Source organism: Giraffa tippelskirchi, chromosome 12, assembly GCF_054371585.1.
Source record: "Giraffa tippelskirchi isolate mGirTip1 chromosome 12, T2T-mGirTip1v1.2.pri, whole genome shotgun sequence".
Classification (NCBI taxonomy): domain Eukaryota; kingdom Metazoa; phylum Chordata; class Mammalia; order Artiodactyla; family Giraffidae; genus Giraffa; species Giraffa tippelskirchi.
Window position 1 is genome coordinate 82,997,247 of NC_137286.1, and position 19,677 is coordinate 83,016,923.

General features: G+C 38.8%; 1 protein-coding gene and 1 pseudogene across 5 annotated transcripts in view; one reads left to right on the forward strand and one right to left on the reverse strand.

The window, feature by feature from the left end:
- The window catches only part of ELF1 (E74 like ETS transcription factor 1), a 118,595-nt gene that overhangs the window by 82,732 nt on the left and 16,186 nt on the right, over positions 1–19,677 (reverse strand). For 2 of the 5 annotated variants that reach the window (XM_081549875.1, XM_081549870.1), the window contains exon 1: positions 1,123–1,220. The exons of the other annotated variants lie outside the window; for them this stretch is intronic. The gene's annotated coding sequence lies outside the window, so the exon portion shown is untranslated. Of the gene's footprint in view, positions 1–1,122; positions 1,221–19,677 lie in introns of those variants that run through there. 5 annotated transcript variants of the gene reach the window in all.
- Positions 8,621–8,743, forward strand: LOC145530680 (small nucleolar RNA SNORA70; annotated as a pseudogene).

The following is a 19,677-nucleotide window of genomic DNA, read 5'->3' on the forward strand; positions in this document are numbered from 1 at the left end:
TCAATGAACTAGCTAAATATCATCACAGTCAATAATAAATGACTTGCCAAGTTTTATTTCTGAAAACTGTATTTGGAATCACTGCATATTCAAACTTTACTTTCATTCAAATTTTAGTTTCACAAAATAACTTTTTAAGTAATATACTGCTGCATCCAGTTTCTCAGAGCACCTAGAACTTGAAGGGACAGCATTATATACACTTGACACAATCTCCTAATTTCCATATTGAGAACTATTTCAAGAAAAGACTAATCTTTTCTTAGTTTTTAATTTTTAATTCAAAACAAGCAAATTTTAAGAATAGTTGTATAGATGGAAGGTCAACATTCCTTTTTTTAACACAAATCAAAATACTACATTTCCTCAGAAACTAGTTATGCTTCTAAGGTTGATACTCTGAACAAATTTCTAGTGTGAATTATAAAACTTTTATTATTTTTTCCTAACTGTAAATGAATCATTCAAGCCTTTCTTCCTCTTTAATAATCACTTTTACTTGTTATCTAAATGACCATGAATTTTATCCAAACTTACATTCAGTTTCAAAATTAAATGTTTAGTATAAATTTCATTAACTTTAAAGAAAGATAAAAGATATTACAAAGAATATTACAGTCAGTGAGCAACACCTATGACTGAGTTGTCTACAAACTTCCCCTTAACTAAAATGCCAAAACAAAACCATCGCCCTTCAACTTCTTCCTTAACACTCAAATAAAACATGAATAATACAGTTTGCTTAATTGTAACTTACAGGGCACCCTCACAAATACAGTTACAGTTTTAAAAATCAGAATTTGACCTCGTTTCCTTTGTGGTATAAAAAAAAAAATCAAGAAAAGTCTCCTTTATTCTCAAGTCACACACACAGAGGGGAAAAAGAAATCACAGAAAATAAAAAAACTGCTTCACCAAGAAGATCTCAAACTTTCCAGAATTTGAATGCTTTGTTCCCCCCTAGTAGTAAAGTGCAATCAGGCATGGGACTGCCGACACACATTTTTTCCAGAGAGTTAAAGAACACATTCAGCCATGTTCTTCGACAGGTAAGAAGCACCCTCCCCGTTCATCAGCCCAGGAAACAGCCAGAAGCAGACATGCAAAATCTTAACAAGTTACCTTCCAATATTCTCGTTCTCTTTAGATACTGTCCTTTGGGCTTGAAAGTAAAAAGCTATCCGGCAAGTTTTGTGCTGTTAAAATGGCTCCTGTAGATTGGGGAAGTGGTGTCTGTGCTTCAGCTTATGAGTCATACGTGAAACTGAGTGTTTCTGAGGGAGGCACGCCCATGTTGCTGTGGACCCAGTTACTCTGCTAGGTCAAACATGCAAATCCACAGGTAAAAACGGGGCAGAGAGACAGAACAGGGGGAGAGGTAGAGCCAAGCAGCCACATCTCCCTTGATTAAACTATTACTCAGCCCAGGTTAATTACCATAATTTAAAATTCACAATAAAATAGAATCAGAATCTGTAAGGAAGCAAAATGAAAAAACTGCATGCTGTTTAAAAAAAAATACAAGCCACAGCTTTTAAAAGTTATTTTAATATAGCAACTAAATATAACGATGAAAGGGAAAAAAAAGAGGCGAGGGGATGGAAGGGAGACAGCAAACTTTCTGGCTTTGAATGTAACAACGGCCAGGGAAGCCTAACCTGGCTACTCATTAACTCTTCTATAAAAGTTGTATATTGCTATGTAATCTGGAAAAGCCAGCACACTTAGAATACCAGATGTAGATTTATAAGTTCACTAAACAGATAAAATCCACTAGAAAATTCAAAGTTCAGTGGAAAAATAAGTATAAAATACTAATTTGGTTTTCAGACTAAAAAAAGTAAACTTGGGGTTAGAAAGGCACTAAAGTCCAATACAGCAAAATGATTTTAAATAAAACTGCAAGCTTGATGAAACCCTATCTGAATCAGGTTATCGATACGATCATGGTTCATAACTCTACTATTTCCAAGTGATAGCCACAGTTCTCTTTACCTCTCAAATTGAACTGTCCACAAATAAAAGCCAACCATGCTGTGCCCTAGAGCGCCAGCCCCAGGGTGTCGACATGTGGCCAGTGAAGCTTTGCTCGCCAAGTCCCTGTCCATCTGACAAGGTGCCCAAGCAACTGAAACCACAGTCACTACAGTTATTTACCCTGTCCCTGGCTGGATATATATTAATTTCTTCTAAGAGCTTAAATTGATCAGAATGGCTTGAAAGCATTAAGCACTTTCAAAAGTACTTTAAAAGCACAGCTCACCAGCTAGCCTTCATCCCAATCTTTTACAAAAAATAAATAGGATTTAACAAGGTCTCCTCCCTTCAGTTAATTACTTGGAAGTAATCATTCTGCCATACTAGAGGCACAGCTGAGGGGACAAGCTGTCACTGACTTAGAAACTTTGCAAACTGCTACAAAACATAATGACTGTGAACCAACTTTCTGCCCATTAAGTGCCTGTTTATTCCATGTCACTGAACACTGCCTGACTAATCTTTTTACTAAAATAATCTCCATGATTTAATAAATTATTAATAAAAGTTAGGCTAAAAAGAAAAATACATCACATGTTCTACTATCAAATGTCATACCTGACTTGATTTAGAGCTCATTTATCCAGAAGGACTTTTTGGAACCCAAACACCAAGAGAGGTCCTCTGAGCAGTCACGGGAGATTTTCACTTGGAAAATCCCCAAGTTGTTTCCCAGAGTTAAAATTTATCTTAGATAATATCCACATAAGCCTAATTTGATTATCTTTTAGCCAATTAGAATTTTAAAGAAAGAGAGACTAGTGAAAGGATGATTTCAGAACAAACAAGTCACAGAGGGGATAACAAGAGGTTTTTTAAAAAAAAAAAAAAGTCAATCACTACAAATGTAAATTTAAAAGTACTGGAGTCTGGGATAGTTAGGGAGTTTGGGATGGACATGTGCACACTGCTATTTTAAAATGGACAGGCAACAAGGACCACTGTATACCACGTGGAACTCTCCCGGCTCCCTGTTATGTAGCAGCCTGGATGGGAAGGGAGTTTGGGGGAGAATGGATACATGACTATGGATGGTCGAGTCCCTTTGTTGTGCATCTGAAACTATCATCACATTGTCAATCGGCTATACCTCAATATAAAATAAATATAAAAAAAAAAAATACGGGGTTCTGAAGCCACTCTGAAATGTCAGTAAGTTCTACATACTCCCTGAGGATATCACCAAAGAGTAAGCGCCTAGAAGTCAGCATTATGATAAAGGTTTTTATAAAACAAATGACTAACATCAAATGCCTAAAAATTTTTATGAAGTATAGACACGTAAAAGGGTAAACTTCTGCTGTTCAGAAAATTCATCTATATACAGTACCTCATTACCTGATAATGGCAGATACTTGGACTGTAATTTAAAAGAAGTACATTTGGCCACCAGTAGAAGAAACGTAAAGTAAAAACAATTAACTTTTTTCAACAGAAGCAAACAGCTGTTCCCAAAGAGGTGATGCAGAGTTGCTACAGTAATATACTGCCACTTTGCTCAGGGGTGTCTCTATAACCATTTTTTTACCACCTACAGGAATTGTAGATGGAGAAGCTCTATACAGTCAGCAAAAACAAGACCAGGAGCTGACTGTGGCTCAGATCATGAACTCCTTATTGCCAAATTCAGACTTAACTTGAAGAAAGTAGGGAAAACCACTAGATCATTCAGGTATGACCTAAATCAAATCCCTTATGATTATACAGTGGAAGTTAAAAATATATTTAAGAGACTAGATCTGATAGAGTGCCTGATGAACTACGGACAGAGGTTCAGGACATTGTACAGAAGACAGAGATCAAGACCATCCCCATGGAAAAGAAATGCAAAAAAGCAAAATGGCTGTCTGAGGAGGCCTTACAAATAGCTGTGAAAAGAAGAGAAGCAAAAAGCAAAGGAGAAAAGGAAAGATATTCCCATTTGAATGCAGAGTTCCAAAGAATAGCAAGGAGAGATAAGAAAGCCTTCCTCAGCGATCAATGCAAAGAAATAGAGGAAAACAATAGAATGGGAAAGACTAAGATCTCTTCAAGAAAATTAGAGATACCACAGGAACATTTCATGCAAAGATGGGCTCGATAAAGGACAGAAATGGTATGGACCTAACAGAAGCAGAAGATATTAAGAAGAGATGGCAAGAATACACAGAAGAACTGTACAAAAAAGATCTTCATGACCCAGATAATCACGATGGTGTGATCACTCACCTAGAGCCAGACATCCTGGAATGTGAAGTCAAGTGGGCCTTAGAAAGCATCACTATGAACAAAGCTAGTGGAGGTGATGGAATTCCAGTTGAGTTATTTCAAATCCTGAAAGATGATGCTGTGAAAGTGCTGCACCCGATATGCCAGCAAATTTGGAAAACTCAGCAGTGGCCACAGGACTGGAAAAGGTCAGTTTTCATTCCAATCCCAAGAAAAGCAATGCCAAAGAATGCTCAAACTACCACACAATTGCACTCATCTCACACGCTAGTAAAGTAATGCTCAATATTCTCCAAGCCAGGCTTCAGCAATACGTGAGCCATGAACTTCCAGATGTTCAAGTGGAATTTAGAAAAGGCAGAGGAACCAGAGATCAAAATGCCAACATCTGCTGGATCATCAAAAAAGCGAGAGTTCCAGAAAAACATCAATTTCTGCTTTATTGACTATGCCAAAGCCTTTGTGTGGATCACAATAAACTGTGGAAAATTCTTCATGAGATGGCAATACCAGACCACCTGACCTGCCTCTTGAGAAACCTGTATGCAGGTCAGGAAGCAACAGTTAGAAATGGACATGAACAACAGACTGGTTCCAAATTGGAAAAGGAGTACGTCAAGGCTGTATATCATCACCCTGCTTATTTAACTTATATGCAGAGTACATCATGAGAAACGCTGGGCTGGAAGAAGCACAAGCTGGAATCAAGACTGCCGGGAGAAATATCAATAACCTCAGATATGCAGATGACACCACCCTTATGGCAGAAAGTGAAGAGGAACTAAAAAGCCTCTTGATGAAATTGAGAGAGGAGAGTCAAAAAGTTGGCTTAAAGCCCAACATTCAGAAAACTACAATCACGGCATCTGGTCCCATCACTTCATGGGAAATGGATGGGGAAACAGTGGAAACAGTTTTTTCTGGAAACAGTCAGACTATTTTTGGGGGCTCTAAAATCACTGCAGATGGTGACTGTAGCCATGAAATTAAAAGATGCTTACTCCTTGGAAGGAAAGTTATGACCAACCTAGACAGCATATTAAAAAGCAGAGACATTATTTGCCAACAAATGTCTGTCTAGTCAAGGCTATGGTTTTTCCAGTGGTCATGTATGGATGTGAGAGTTGGACTAGAAAGAAAGCAGAGCACCGAAGAATTGATGCTTTTGAACTGTGGTGTTGGAGAAGACTCTTGAGAGTCCCTTGGACTGCAAGGAGATCCAACCAGTCCATCCTAAAGGAGATCAGTCCTGGGTGGTCATTGGAAGGACTGATTTTGAAGCTGAAACTCCAATACTTTGGCCACCTCTTGCAAAGAGTCGATTCATTGGAAAAGACCCTGATGCTGGGAAGGATTGGGGGCAGGAGGAGAAGGGGACGACAGAGGATGAGATGGCTGGATGGCATTACCGACTCAATGGACATGAGTTTGGGTAAACTCCGGGAGTTGGTGATGGACAGAGAGGCCTGGCGTGCTGCGATTCATGGGGTCGCAAAGAGTCGGTCACAACTGAGCGACTGAATTGAACTGAACAGGAATTGGATCCTAGTTCTCTATTCACAGCCGCCCAAAATCAATCTCTGCCAAAAAAAAAAACCTGGCAAACAGTTGAGCACAGGGTGGGTTCCAATACCAGCTCTGCTACCTATTAGCTGTGAAATCATGGGAAATTACTAAAACCTGTGCCCAAACTTTTTTAATCTGTAATTTAGGTTAACAGTAGCCACCTCACGGAGAAAGCAATGGCACCCCACTCTAGTACTCTTGCCTGGAAAATCCCATGGACGGAGGAGCCTGGTAGGCTACAGTCCATGGGGTCACTGAGAGTCGGACATGACTGAGCGACTTCACTTTCACTTTTCCCTATCATGCACTGGAGAAGGAAATGGCAACACACTCCAGCATTCTTGCCTGGAGAATCCCAGGGATGGCGGAGCCTGGTGGGCTGCCGTCTATGGGGTCGCACAGAGTCGGACACGACTGAAGTGACTTAGCAGCAGCAGCAGCAGCACCCACCTCAAAGAATTATTGTGAGAATTAAAGTCAGTTCACATACTACTATTTGGAACTGTAAAGAACTTTCACAACTCAAAAATAAGAAAACAAACCAACTTTCTAAATGCTCAAATGATTTGAACAGATACCTCACCAAAGAAGAGACATACATGGTAAGAACAGAAAAGATCTCAACATCATATAGAGAAAAGCAAATTAAAGTCACAGTACCACTACACCCATTAGAGTAAAAACACCACCACCACTTACAGTAATACCAAGGGCTGGTAAGGATATGGAACAACTACACCTCTCACATACTGTTGGTGGGAACGCCTATTTGGAAAAGAGTTTAGCAATTTCTAATTTAGGGCTTTCCTTGTGGCTCAGCTGGTAAAGAATCTGCCTGCAATGTGGGAGACCTGGGTTCAATCCCTGGGTTGGGAAGATCCTCTGGAGAAGGGAAAGGCTATCCACTCCAGTATTCTGGCCTGGAGAATTCCATGGACTGTAAAGTCTATGGGGTTGCAAAGAGTCAGACACGACTGAGAGACATCCACTTTCACTTTAGCAATTTCTTATACAGTTAAACATATATTTTTCATACAATCCTGTTGTCCCACTCCTAGATATTTACCCAAGAGAAATATATATATATATAAGCTCCTACATAAATATTTATAGCAGATTCAATCATTATCACCAAATACTGGAAATGCAAATGTCCACCAACTGGTGAACAAATAAACATGGTATATCCATACAAGAGCTTCCATGGTGGCTCAGCAATAAAGAATCACCTGCCAATGCAGGAGACATGAGTTCAATCCCTGACTCAGGAGGATTCCCTGAAGGAGGAAATGGCAGCCCACACCAGTATCCTAACCTGGAAATTTCCATGGACAGAGAAGCCTGGCAGGCTACAGTCCATGGGGTCACAAAGAGTCAGACATGACCAAGCAACTAAACAATAACATATCCATACAATGGAATGCTATCAGCAATAAAAAGGTATGAACTTCTACCCCTTATGATGATACAATACAGATGAATCTAAAAGCATTAGGCTAAATAAACCAAACTCAAATGCATACTGTATGATTCCATTTATATGACATTCTCAAAAAGGCAATACAGACAGAAATCCTATCAGTGGTTGTTAGGGGTTGGGAATGAGGAGAGTGGGTTGACTACAAAGAAGAACAAGGGAACTGTTTGGGGTGATGGAAATATCTTGTATGGTTGGTTGTGGTATTGGTTATAAGACCCATACCTGTCAAAAATCACAGAACTATATAATTAAGTAGGGCAAACTATATAGTATTATAAACTATACATCAATAAACCTGACTTTAAAAAGAAATCCAGTTCATGAGTACTACAGTGATCAATACAGTACCAGGTGCTTAGTAAACACTTCATAAATATTAGCTGCTATCACTATGCTTCATGGTAGAAGCAACCAGTATCAAATACTTCAGAAAGACAAACTTTAGATCTCTAAATTTGTATGTAAATAAAATGTGGCATCTCAGATTTGTGATGGAAATATAATGTACCTGTATATACTGTGTGTATGTTTATTTCCAAAATTAAATATATATATCAAAGTCAGTATATATCTTAATATAGAGTTGTCACACCTGGGGGAATTACCAACATTTATATTTGAACTATTAGCTGAGAAAGATTTCAACTGAATGAATATATTAAATGCCAACTAAAGTTAAGACACTGTTTATTTCTTTAAGATGGAACTCATGAAAAGAATTTACTGTGTAAGCAAGCACTCTCTTTTTCCTTTTTATTTTTACCTCTTCTCCTTGACCTCAAATCTGAGAACTTCGAGTATATAAAAATACAGAACAGTCTTAAGTTTCATATCTAGAAACCTGGGCTTAACAAAAAAAAAGGTATGGTTTGAATCTTTCTGGGTGAGCAGCTAACATGCTTCCATTCAGAGATGGAAGAAGAAAAGATCAAACCATTAAAATGACAAATGACCAAAATCACTCTTCCCTACTATTTTTATATAAAAATAAAACTTTACAGACTGAGATTCAGTGTTAGATCAATCTTTCAGGGGGATAGCATTAGTTTTGTTGATGCTGTCACCTCTCAAAGGGTAACACTAGGTTCTGAGCAATGTGTAGCATTCCCAAATGTGAGCTTAAACATAAAACATAGTTAATTCTCTATCACTAGGTTTGTTAAACCAAGGACCCCTTCCCACTTCTGCACAGATTACCAGGACACATCCACAAGAATGTTCTCCTGGTCAAGTGTCTGTGTGTTTTCACAGGCATGGGGAAGGCGACAGGACCACAACTGCGTCTGGCTTTGCTCATCACTACATTCCTACCACTAAGACAGGGTCCATCTACAGCCAGTTAAGTGGACAACGTTTGTCTCCCCGTGGGGAGCCAGTGTGCCACGGCCACACACAGACCCTCCTCAGTATACACACATGTGCAGGTCACCCTAAGGGACCCTGGAGACAGGCCTTTCCAGTGGACATTCGTGACTGGCATGGTGTTCCCAATCTATGCTCCAGATAGGGAGATATGTGGTGCTGTGGAAAGCCCCAGGGCACAGTGGTCAGGGTCCACATTGGTCAAGTCATAAGGTCCATCCTCACTAAGCTGCAGAATAAAGAGCATATGATTGAGGCCCTCCACTGGGCCAAGTCCAAGTTCCCTGGCCACCAGAAGACACATATCTCCAAGAAGTGGGCATTTACTAAGTTTAATGTAGATGAACTTGAAAACATGGTGGCAGAAACACAGCTCATCCCGGATGGCTGTGGGGTCAAATACATCCCTAATCTAGGCCCTCTGGACAAGTGGTGGGCCCTTTTCTCATGAGAGCCTTGGTGCTGTCCCCTCCTTACTCATGCCCACTAAAAAATCCTACTTTTCTGTCAAAAAAAAGGAAAGGACAAGGTCCAACACATAGAAGAAACTCAGAGACATAAGGACTATCCCAACCACACACCCCACCTCTGCCTTATCCCTTCATCCACCAGTAGACACTTACTTTGATCCATGATTCGATATAGCTGAATTCATGTAACTATGTTACCAGATTCTAAGTAGGCAGTACTTTGGGTGTTAGATTTTCCTTTCTTGTCAAAAATGACCAAGATTTGACTGTACAATTATATTCTTTATGATGCTCCCAGGTAATAGGCTAACTGCAATCGCAAGTTTCGTATCAGATGAAATTGTATCTCTTACAATTTAAAATTCAGTATTGCAGACAATGTATCTTCTCCCTCAGAGGACTGTAACCAGGGATGCACCTCAAGATCACCTAGTTTTCGAAGGCACACGCCCACTCCCAGAAGCAGAATCAGCGGCGCTGGCGGGGCCCAGGCTCAGGAGCGCCCCTGCTCTGCCGCTATGCGGCCCTAGACCCCACGCAGTCAGCGCTCTTTACCCAGAAGCCACTCCGAAGGATGGTCCCCTTACTACTCAGCAATCTCCAAATGTTGTGGAGAGGAAATCTATTTTTTAATCTGAGATTAGAGTGCGACGTCAGTTCCTCCTGTGCTACTCTTCAGGTAAAAGTAACAGCCTAGGAAAACAACACCTCAGCAACATCCTAACTGTCCCTTTCTCTACCACCAACTGTCTACTTTCAATTCACCTTTCACTATTGTCAGAGAAATCTTCCTAAAGAACACCTCTGTGAGTGATGTGATGATCACTCATGGCTGAAAAACCAACTTTGATTCCCTACAGGCAGAAAGCTGGACTGCCTATCCCGGTGTTGGAAGTGCTCACACTGTGACCTCAATCACCTGTCTCCGGCCCCGTCTTGCCCTCTCTCCACCTCCCCTCTGTCTCTCGCGGGGCTCTTTTTCTCTCTGTCCTTCCCTCCCTCTGGCCTCCCCCCGACCCTCACTCACACACACACTCCAGCCTTACTGAAACCTTTTGGATTGCTCCACTCCTGTTTGTTTGCCTTCTCTGAGCTTGGAAAGCACTTACCTTATTTCCTACCCTTTCCCTTATCTCTGCCTACTCATTCATCCTTCAGTCTCAGTTCAAATGCCTTCTCTGCATGATGGTTCCCCCGTGTTGCTCCAATTACAATTATTATTACAAGAACTGACCATGAGGCTGAAAGAGAACTTGAGAGATCCTCTTTTCAGTCCAGTGGTTTTTAAACTTTCCTGTTAAGTAGCTGAATTCTTATAAAAGTCTTCAAGGAACCTTACTACTGCATTTGTCTTCAGTGTTTTAAGAAAACCTGCAATACCGATACAATCCAGTCTCATTTAAAAATAGAGAAAGGAGGTCTATGGGTGGCAAAGAGTCGGACACGACTGAGCACACACATACATGAAGGAGGGCTACAGAAAGAAGTGACTTGACCAATGTCAAGTTAGTAACAGATGTGAGGTACTCTTAGGCACTCATTCATTTAGCAAATATTCACTGAGCACCTACTATGTGCACGGCACTGCTCCAGGCCCTTTTTATACAGCAGTGTAGAAAGACACTTGATAAATGATTGCTGATAAATAGTTGATAAATGATTTCCACTCACATGGTGCTTACATTCTAGCTAGGAAGAGAGAAATGTTATGAACTAAATATATAGTATGGTGATTATAAATAAAAGATACAAATAAAATGTATAGTATGTTAGTGATAAGGACAAATAAGAAAAAAATAATACAGCACTGAGAAGAATATGACAATTTACACAGTTAGCGAGGAAAAATTTCCCTTTGCCTAATCACTAGAGACCTCTAGCCATATCTAAGGAAGAACATTCCAGGCAGAAAAAAGCCCATGCAAAGAGAAACAGTGAGCTAGCCTGATACGTTTTAGGAAACCAAGAAGGCCAGTGTGGTTCACGAAGAGAAAATAAGGAAGAGAGTTAACAGGAGGAGGAAGAGCACTAGAAACTAAGGGAGAGCCTCACCGTTTAGACTTTAGCTGGAGAGTTCTGAGTAGCTGAGTCATCAGACTTGACTGCTGTGTTGAAAAAAGACTGCAAACGTCCAGGGATGGAAGAAAGAGATGTTTATGCAATAGCAGAAAAGATGACAATGACAGAGGCAGAAGAGGAAGATATGATTAAATTATGGGTTTGTTTCTAAGGAATATCCAATAACATTTTTTAATGGACAAAAGTGGGTTGTTGGGGGAGGAGGAGGGGGAAGGCTTCAAAACTCATCTGGCAAGTGGAAGACTGCAGCTGCCAAAACTAATAGGTTTGGAGTAAGGGAGTATCAGGAGTTACTGAACACAAAAAGGTGAACACAGATGGCGACGATTTGGGGTAGGAGATCAGGAGTTATGAAACACATAAAGTTTCAGAAGCTTATTAGCTATCCAAGTAAAAATGTCAAAATGGGTATACTGTCACGGAGCTGAATACAGTCCTGGAGCCTGGGGTAGAGGTCTGGGTTAGGTTTATAAATTTGGGAATCATTAACATATATGATATGAACTACAGATATAAAAGGTAACAATCACAGACTCTGGGACACTGTACTATTTAGAAGTAGGGGAGATGAGGTGGAACTAGCAAAGAAGGCTTTTTGAAAAGGAGCACACAGCAACACAGCAGGAAAATAAGGCAAATGTGCTGTCACCCTGACATCTGAGTAGCAGTGTTTCCAGGAGGAAGAAACAAGCGACTGTGCCAAAGGCTGACAACAGATCAAACACAACGAGATCCGAGAGGAAAATGCAGCTGATTTAGCAACACAGACACAACTGCTGATTTTGAAAGAATTTTCATGGTGTGATAGAGGTTAAAAAAAAAAAACAAGCAAAATATCAGATGAGAGACGGTTTAGCAGAGAATGAGAGGTGAGAAACTAAAGACAGAAAGTAATTTTGTTGTGAACAGGTCAAGAAAAGATTTTAGGGGTGAGAGGAGACAGCTGTTTAAGAAAAGCAGTGCTTCTCCCATTGCCTAGAACATTCCATTTTGTATTGCAGTTAAGTTTGTACAACTCTGTGTCTCTATTCATAAACCAGTTATCCACTTGAGGGCAGGAACTGTATCATACAGCTTCTACAACCAACTGTGACTGTGAACAGCAAGTTACCTCACACCACCATGGGATTTCAGTTTCCCTTTTTTGTAAAATACTGGGAAAATCTAGAGATCTGATAATTTTGAAGATCTATTTTAGTTCTGACATTTTATTGTTCCACAGCCTCTCCAAGTCCTCTAAACAGTGTTTGAGGAACTGAAAACAAAAATCACATTAAGGCTACATTTAAAAGAGAAGTTTCCTCATCAAATTTTTACATAGCTTACTGAAAGTAATACACAAAACTACCAAATATTCACAACAACCTGGAAACTTTATAAAGTCCTCCAAAAATTCAATTTCATTTATTACACTTTACTAATAAAAGGTTTTTTTAGAAAAAGAAAAGTGAAAGTCACTCAGCCGTGTCCAATTCTTTGCGACCCCATGGACTATACAGTCCATGGAATTCTCTGGCCAGAATACTGGAGTGGGGAGCCTTTCCCTTCTCCAGGGGATCTTCCCAACCCAGGGATCAAACCCAGGTCTCCCGCATTGCAAGCGGATTCTTTACCAGCTGAGCCACAAGGGAAGCCAAATCTATACTAATATTCTAGAAACATTTTTTTAATCTTACGGTAGTAGGATATTTAAGCAAATAGTCTTCTAACCCAAGTCCAAAACAGTTCATCTTAAAATATGCCAAAACTCCATGCTCTTAAAAAAAGACAACTATCTTCTCAAAAAATTAACTCATTAATTAAAATTTGGGTCTCAGGTGTGGGACCTTTGTTGCGGTCCACAGGCTTAGTTGCCCTGCAGCACAAAGGACCTCAGTTTCCCCACCACGGACCAAACCCGTGTCCCATCATTGGAAGGCAGATTCTTAACCACTGGACCACCAGGGGAGTCCCTGACAACTATCTTTTGCCGTTAGTAAATTTAAGACAGTATGACAGGGGTCAAGCCTCTTATTTTAACTAGCCTGATTTAGACTATGTCTATTTTTATTTGATATTTATTATTTATTTATAAAACAAATTAAAGGCCCTACTTACAAAGAGATTAATAAAAAGTATTATGGCTTTCTTACAAATAAATGGACTCTAGAAATTCATCACTGTTTGTGGACTGATGACTTATTTGGTTTGACTTTTTGCTATAGGCCTGAATTACAGATACAATCCTTAGCCCTGAAGATTAAAACCCAGCAACATGAAAAGATTACCTTGCTATTATTTTTGCTCTTTAATAAAAATAAAAGCCAAATATAAACAGAAAAGTAGAGGAATTTTAGGATATGTTAAAGAAACAAGAACTTCAATTTCTCTTAATTACACTGTTGGTCAAAATAGAGATGTGGAAGAAACTAACATTAGCAACTAATCATGTAAATCCACAAAAAAATGACTTAAACTGCTTATTATAGTGCCAGGACACATAATGTGTTCTCAAATACCTACCATAAAAGGGAGAACAAACACACATACTAATAGTACATCCATATACTAAACAATAAAATGAAATTAACTATGGATAAATGCAACTTGGATGACACTTAAAAGCATTATGTTGAGTGAAAGAAGAAGCCAGTGTCAGAAGGTTACGTACTATAAGATTCCACTCACATGACATTCTTGAAGAGACACAAATATAACGATGGAGAACAGATCGAAGGCTGAAGGGGATGGGCTGGGGGAGGGGTGACTGACTACAGAAACCGAGCACGAGGGAGCTCTGAGGGTGATGGGACTGTTCTGTAACCGGATTACGGTGGCGGCTACACAAACTCACACTCGTATAAAGTTCACAGAACTGTAGAGCAAAAGATATCAATTTTACTTCCTAAGTTAAAAAATGAAACAAAAATTACTTTTAATTCCAATACTCCAAAAACTCATTACTCCAGTCCATAGTCATTAGAAAATATCAAAATCAAATTGAGGGGCAGTCTACAAAATATCTGACCAGTACTCTTTGAGGTGTCATGGTCAAAAAGGACAAGGAACCACCATAGATTTGAAAGGAGACAATGACAACTAAATGTAATCTGTGTATCCTGGGTGGATCTTAGGACAGAATAAGGACATTAGTGGAAAAACTATAAAAATCCTACTGAGGTCTGCATTTAATTAATGGCATTGTACCAATGCTTATTTTTAAATTTTGATCACTGTATTGTCACTGTGTAAGGTGTTAACAGTAGTGTAGGATGGATAAAAAGTACACAGGAACTCTCTGTACTTTTAATGCTATTCTTCCATGAGCCTAAAATCATTTCCAAATAAGTTAAATGCGAATCTTTAAGAAAAATGTTTGCAATAATTTCATAAAGCAAAAATACATTTCTCTTTCAAAAACAAATCAATGCCACCCTGCATATTTTGATCACTTCGGTGTAAGTTTCATTACCTAGTGTAGGTCATACCCACACTAAGAGCATACATGTTCTCTGAATGAGAGGAACTAGATTCTACCGTAAATTATATGACTTACTAGTTGTGCTCACCTTCAGGGTGCACATTTATAACTAAAAATTCTATCAACATTTGATTTCCTAATTGAAGAATGGAGTTCTTTCCAGAAATTTCCCAATGATCCAGCAGTCAGGACATGGTGCTTTTACTACTGGGGCCCCAGGTTCAATACCTACCTAGTTAAGGAACTAAGATCCCACAGACTGCAAGGCACAGCCAAAAAAAAAAAAATGAAGTCTTTCTTAAGAAATTTCTCATAAAATTCTACCTCTTAATAGTCTTATTTAAAAAAACAAAAAAAATCAATGGCCTACCAACACCCACAGAACAAATTCCAGTACAAGATATTTCTGCATCTTGACTTTGGTCTATCATATTACAGCCTCACCTGTGACTATGCCACCTCCCAATGTTCACCCTATAATTCAGTTTTGCTGAACTTATTAATTCAGATCATGTCATGTTTTCTCACCTCACATTTGCTGGCCTTCTCCACCCAGGAAATCTGTTGCAAAACCCTTCTCTCCTCCACCATTAGAAGGAAGAACTGGTCACTTCCTCCTTGTGCTCCCATAGTGTTTTGTAAGTGATCTAATAGATAAACAAATCACATTGCTTACCCATTCATACATAAATTTATGCAAGGCTACAATACACAAAGCACTCTCGGTTTGGGGACCTCAAGGTGAACTGATTTCCTTTATAATTCCTCCCGCCTACTCTACTGGAATTTCTGGTGAAGACACTGTTTTTGTTTTTAACCATTTATTTACATGTCTCACTGGTCACTTATTTCAGCCAAATAGCATTCCTGACTCACAACAGTGTTTAATAAATATTTATTGAAAGAAAACATTTGAAGTTCCAACTAAACACTGGTTCAATGATAAATCTTTTTCTCTTCCACACAATCCATGCCATTTTAAGGTCGTTTCTATAAGTCTAACTTACACAAAAAGCAAAGCCCCTTTCTCCCTTTCCTGAACAGTCCAATTCCTATAAATAAGTTGCTTAAGCTGGCTCTGGCAGCCCCATTTAATGGACAAGCCCACAGCAGCAAAGTTCTGTGTTTGTTAACAGAGAACTACTTCTAGATCAGTCCCCTTGCTTACACCTGAATACCTCATTATGTTAACAGTCTACAAACAAAATTAGAGACAGAGAACAAAGGAGGAGACACCCAATAGATTTGGACCAATTAGCCAAACGTGGCCCTTTCTTTCAACTTCTCAGTCTTCTTTTTCTTTCAGGCTTTTACTTAGACAGCCTCCTGTCAACAAACTTCTCAAATTATAAATAAGTTAGTAAACATTTCAGTAAAAGGAATATTCAAATAAAATATTTAGACTGCAGGCTTTATTCATGTTTCACAACACCATTCAGATGAACAGTTAATACCTTTTTTGCACTGATTCTTTACTACCAGCACAAAGGACACATTTTAGCTACAGCAACCCGCTCTGCTACTCCTCTTCCACACTTGAAACCACATCACTGGTATAAAAGAAACCTGAAAATTTTAAGAGTATTTCAGATTTATCATCATTTTATGAAATATTTCTTGGATATATGATGCTAATACTTTAATGTTCTCAAATTTCTATCTCCAGGTCTCATTCCTGTACCACACAGACTGTGCTATCCAACCTGACAACTCCATTCCAATGTCTGACTGACAAATTTTAACATAACCAAACCTGAATTCCTGACCACCCCTCCAAAATGCACTGTTCCCAGTTTTCCCCCGTCCTCTTGCTGGCTATTTAATACTTATAGCTGCTGAGACCAAAAATCATGGCTCTTTCTTGACTGTCACAGACCTACATCCAATCTGAAAGGAAATACTATTAGTTCAGCTTTCAACCTAGAACCCTATCACCACTGAACTTCACTGTTACTGTCATCTCTTACCTGCACCACTGTAGTCCAAGTGGCCCGATGTATCTTTTTAAATGGATTATTTCTGAATTTCTCTACAATTTATTCTCAAAGCAGCAATCAGAAGTAATCCACTTAAAAAGATACATCCAGATCATATTACTCTCCTGTTTCAAAACCCTCCTATATTTTCACAAAAAAAATAAGTCATCATTAAAGTCTTCACAAACTGTTTACAGGGCTTCCCTGGTGGCTCAATGGTAAAGAATCTGCCTGCAATGCAGGAGTTGTGGGTTTAATCCCTAGTATAGCAAGAAGACATGTACTTAATACAGATAATAGATTATCTCAAGTAGCTAACTGTAGTAATAAATAGATTAAATAGAATACGATATTTTGAAAAAGATATCCGATGCAAACTGTTCTATACAGAAGAGATAAACAAGGTCCTACTGTGTACCACAGGAAACTATATTCAATATCCTGGGATAAACCATAATGGAAAAGAATATGAAAAAGAATGTACGTATGAGTATCACTGAGTCACTTATAACACAACATTGTGAATAAACTATACTTCAATAAAATAAATTTTTAAAAAGATATCTGATACTATATACAAATGTAGGTTATAATAAAAATGGCATCAACAGAAACATTAAATTCAGTTTTGTCTGGAGGGAAAAACCCGCAGAGGGGAAGAGTGTTCATTAGAAAATAGTAGCTAATAATTTCAAACCACTGATAGTCATTTTTCTAAAAAAGAGCCTATACCACATTATTCCAATTAAAAAAGAAGCAGAAGAAAATATAAGCATTTATATACTATCCGGTGCAAGCATGCTAAGTCACTTTAGTCGTGTCTGACTCTTTGTGACCCTATGAGCCAAAGCCCACCAGGATCCTCTGTCTCTGTGGGATTCTCCAGGCAAGAATACTGGAGTGGGTTGCCACACCCTCCTCCAGGGGATTTTCTTGACCCAGGGATCACATCCACGTCCTCTGTGTTTCCTGTTTTAGCAGGAGAGTTTTTTACCACTAGTGCCACATCTTTCTATATGACACAAACAGCAGGGGGAAAAAAAATATAAGGAAAAGAATGGCATTTGACCACCTAAAAATCTAAAAGCACCATAACCAAAGGTAAGGCAAACAATAAACTAGGGGGAAAATATGACAACATTTTAAAAACAAAAAATAAGTAAATAAAACTTAGTCCTAGGTTTGGCTTACCGTGGCAAATTAATGTGCTGAAACTCAACAAATGCTTTACAAAAAATAAAGTTGTTGCTCCATTCAAAAAGCCAACTAGAAATCATAGACAATATAATGTGGAAGTGTAAGAAAAACAATACAATATAGAACTGCAACAGTGGGCTTATTCTCAAAGAAAACAGCCTTGTCTCTTCAAAGGTTGACCAATGAACATCCAATTCTCTTTCAAATTAAAAGAAAATGTTTAAACTAAAAAAGAGTCATGCATTTAACTTTATGCAAATTGTACCTCACAAGGAAAAAACAAATATTGAAACTATAGTCAGTGAAAAGGATGCTAAAGTATTTAGATGGAAATGCACTAATGTTTGCAATTCACTTTAGATAGAAGGATAAAAGTGTGGTAAAGTAAATATTATAAAAAGTTATGCTAAAATCTAGAAGGTGAGTATATGAGTGCTCATTATAAAAGTTCAACTTTGCTGCTAAAAACTTTTGCAATAACATGAGGAAAGAAAAAACTATTATTGATTGACTCAAACACTCTCATAGAAAAATGGACATTGTGCATGAAGAGGCACTTCCCAGAATGTGGCCAAATGCAAGAGAAGATGTTCAAAGATGTTCATTCTCACAACCTCAGGGCAGAGAAACACAGCATTTTTCACCTATTAGCAAAGAGCAAAATGAGTCGAGAAGGTATAGGGGAAATAAATGGTCTTGTACATTCATCGGTGTACGAGAATATAACTCCAGAAGGCAATTTCACAACCAAAAGGCCTGCATGTATTTTTCAGCCCCAGTAATTGATTCTAACAAATAAGGTATGCAAAGATTAGAGAAATTCAGTACCATTGTTCAAAACAGTAAAAAACTGGAAATAAACTGTTACATAAATTAGGTGTTACAGAAACCATATTTCATTATATGGAGCATACCATATTATTCAACTGTTAAAGAATGACTATCAATATAAAATAATATACCAATAAAAAAATCTCCCTTGCTCCTTGGAAGAAAAGCTATCACCAACCTAGACAGCATATTAAAAAGCAGAGACATTACTTTGCAAACAAAGGTCCTTCTAGTCAAAGCTATGGTTTTTTCCAGTAGTCATGTATGGACATGAGAGTTGGACTATAAAGAAAGCTGAGCGCTGAAAAATTGACGCTTTTGAGCTGTGGTATTGGAGAAGACTCCTGATAGTCCCTTGGACTGCAAGGAGATCCAACCAGTCCATCCTAAAGGAAATCAGTCCTGGATATTCCGTGGAAGGACTGATGCTGAAGCTGAAGCTCCAATACTTTAGCCAGCTGATGCGAAGATCTGACTCATTGGAAAAGACCCTGATGCTGGGAAAGATCGAGGGCAGGAGGAGAAGGGGACGACAGAGGATGAGATGGCTGGATGACATCACTGACTTGATGGACCTATGTTTGAGTAAGCTCCGGGAGTTGGTGATGGACAAGGAAACCTGGCGTGCTGCAGTCCATGGGGTCGCAGAGTCGGACACGACTGAACTGAACTGACGGAAAAAATCTCCGCTATGTAGGTAAGTGAAATACATAAGCTAGAAAATAGTGTGTATCACTGCACAATCAATATTTATACATATATGGTTCACAATTCAGTATCCAAAGTAATGATCAACTGAAAGCTTACAGTACATACGCTAGTTAATAAATTCTTATCATTTGCATTATTTGTCTGTGCTATTTGGCATTTAAGTAGCTTCCACGTGCTGAGCACTCTTCTGTAGACTCAGCACATAGTCAGTTTACCTTTGGAATCAAGTCAACTATTCAGACACAGTCCCTGCCCACATATGAAGGAAAGCAACAAAGCAACATAAAGGGTGACCAAGAA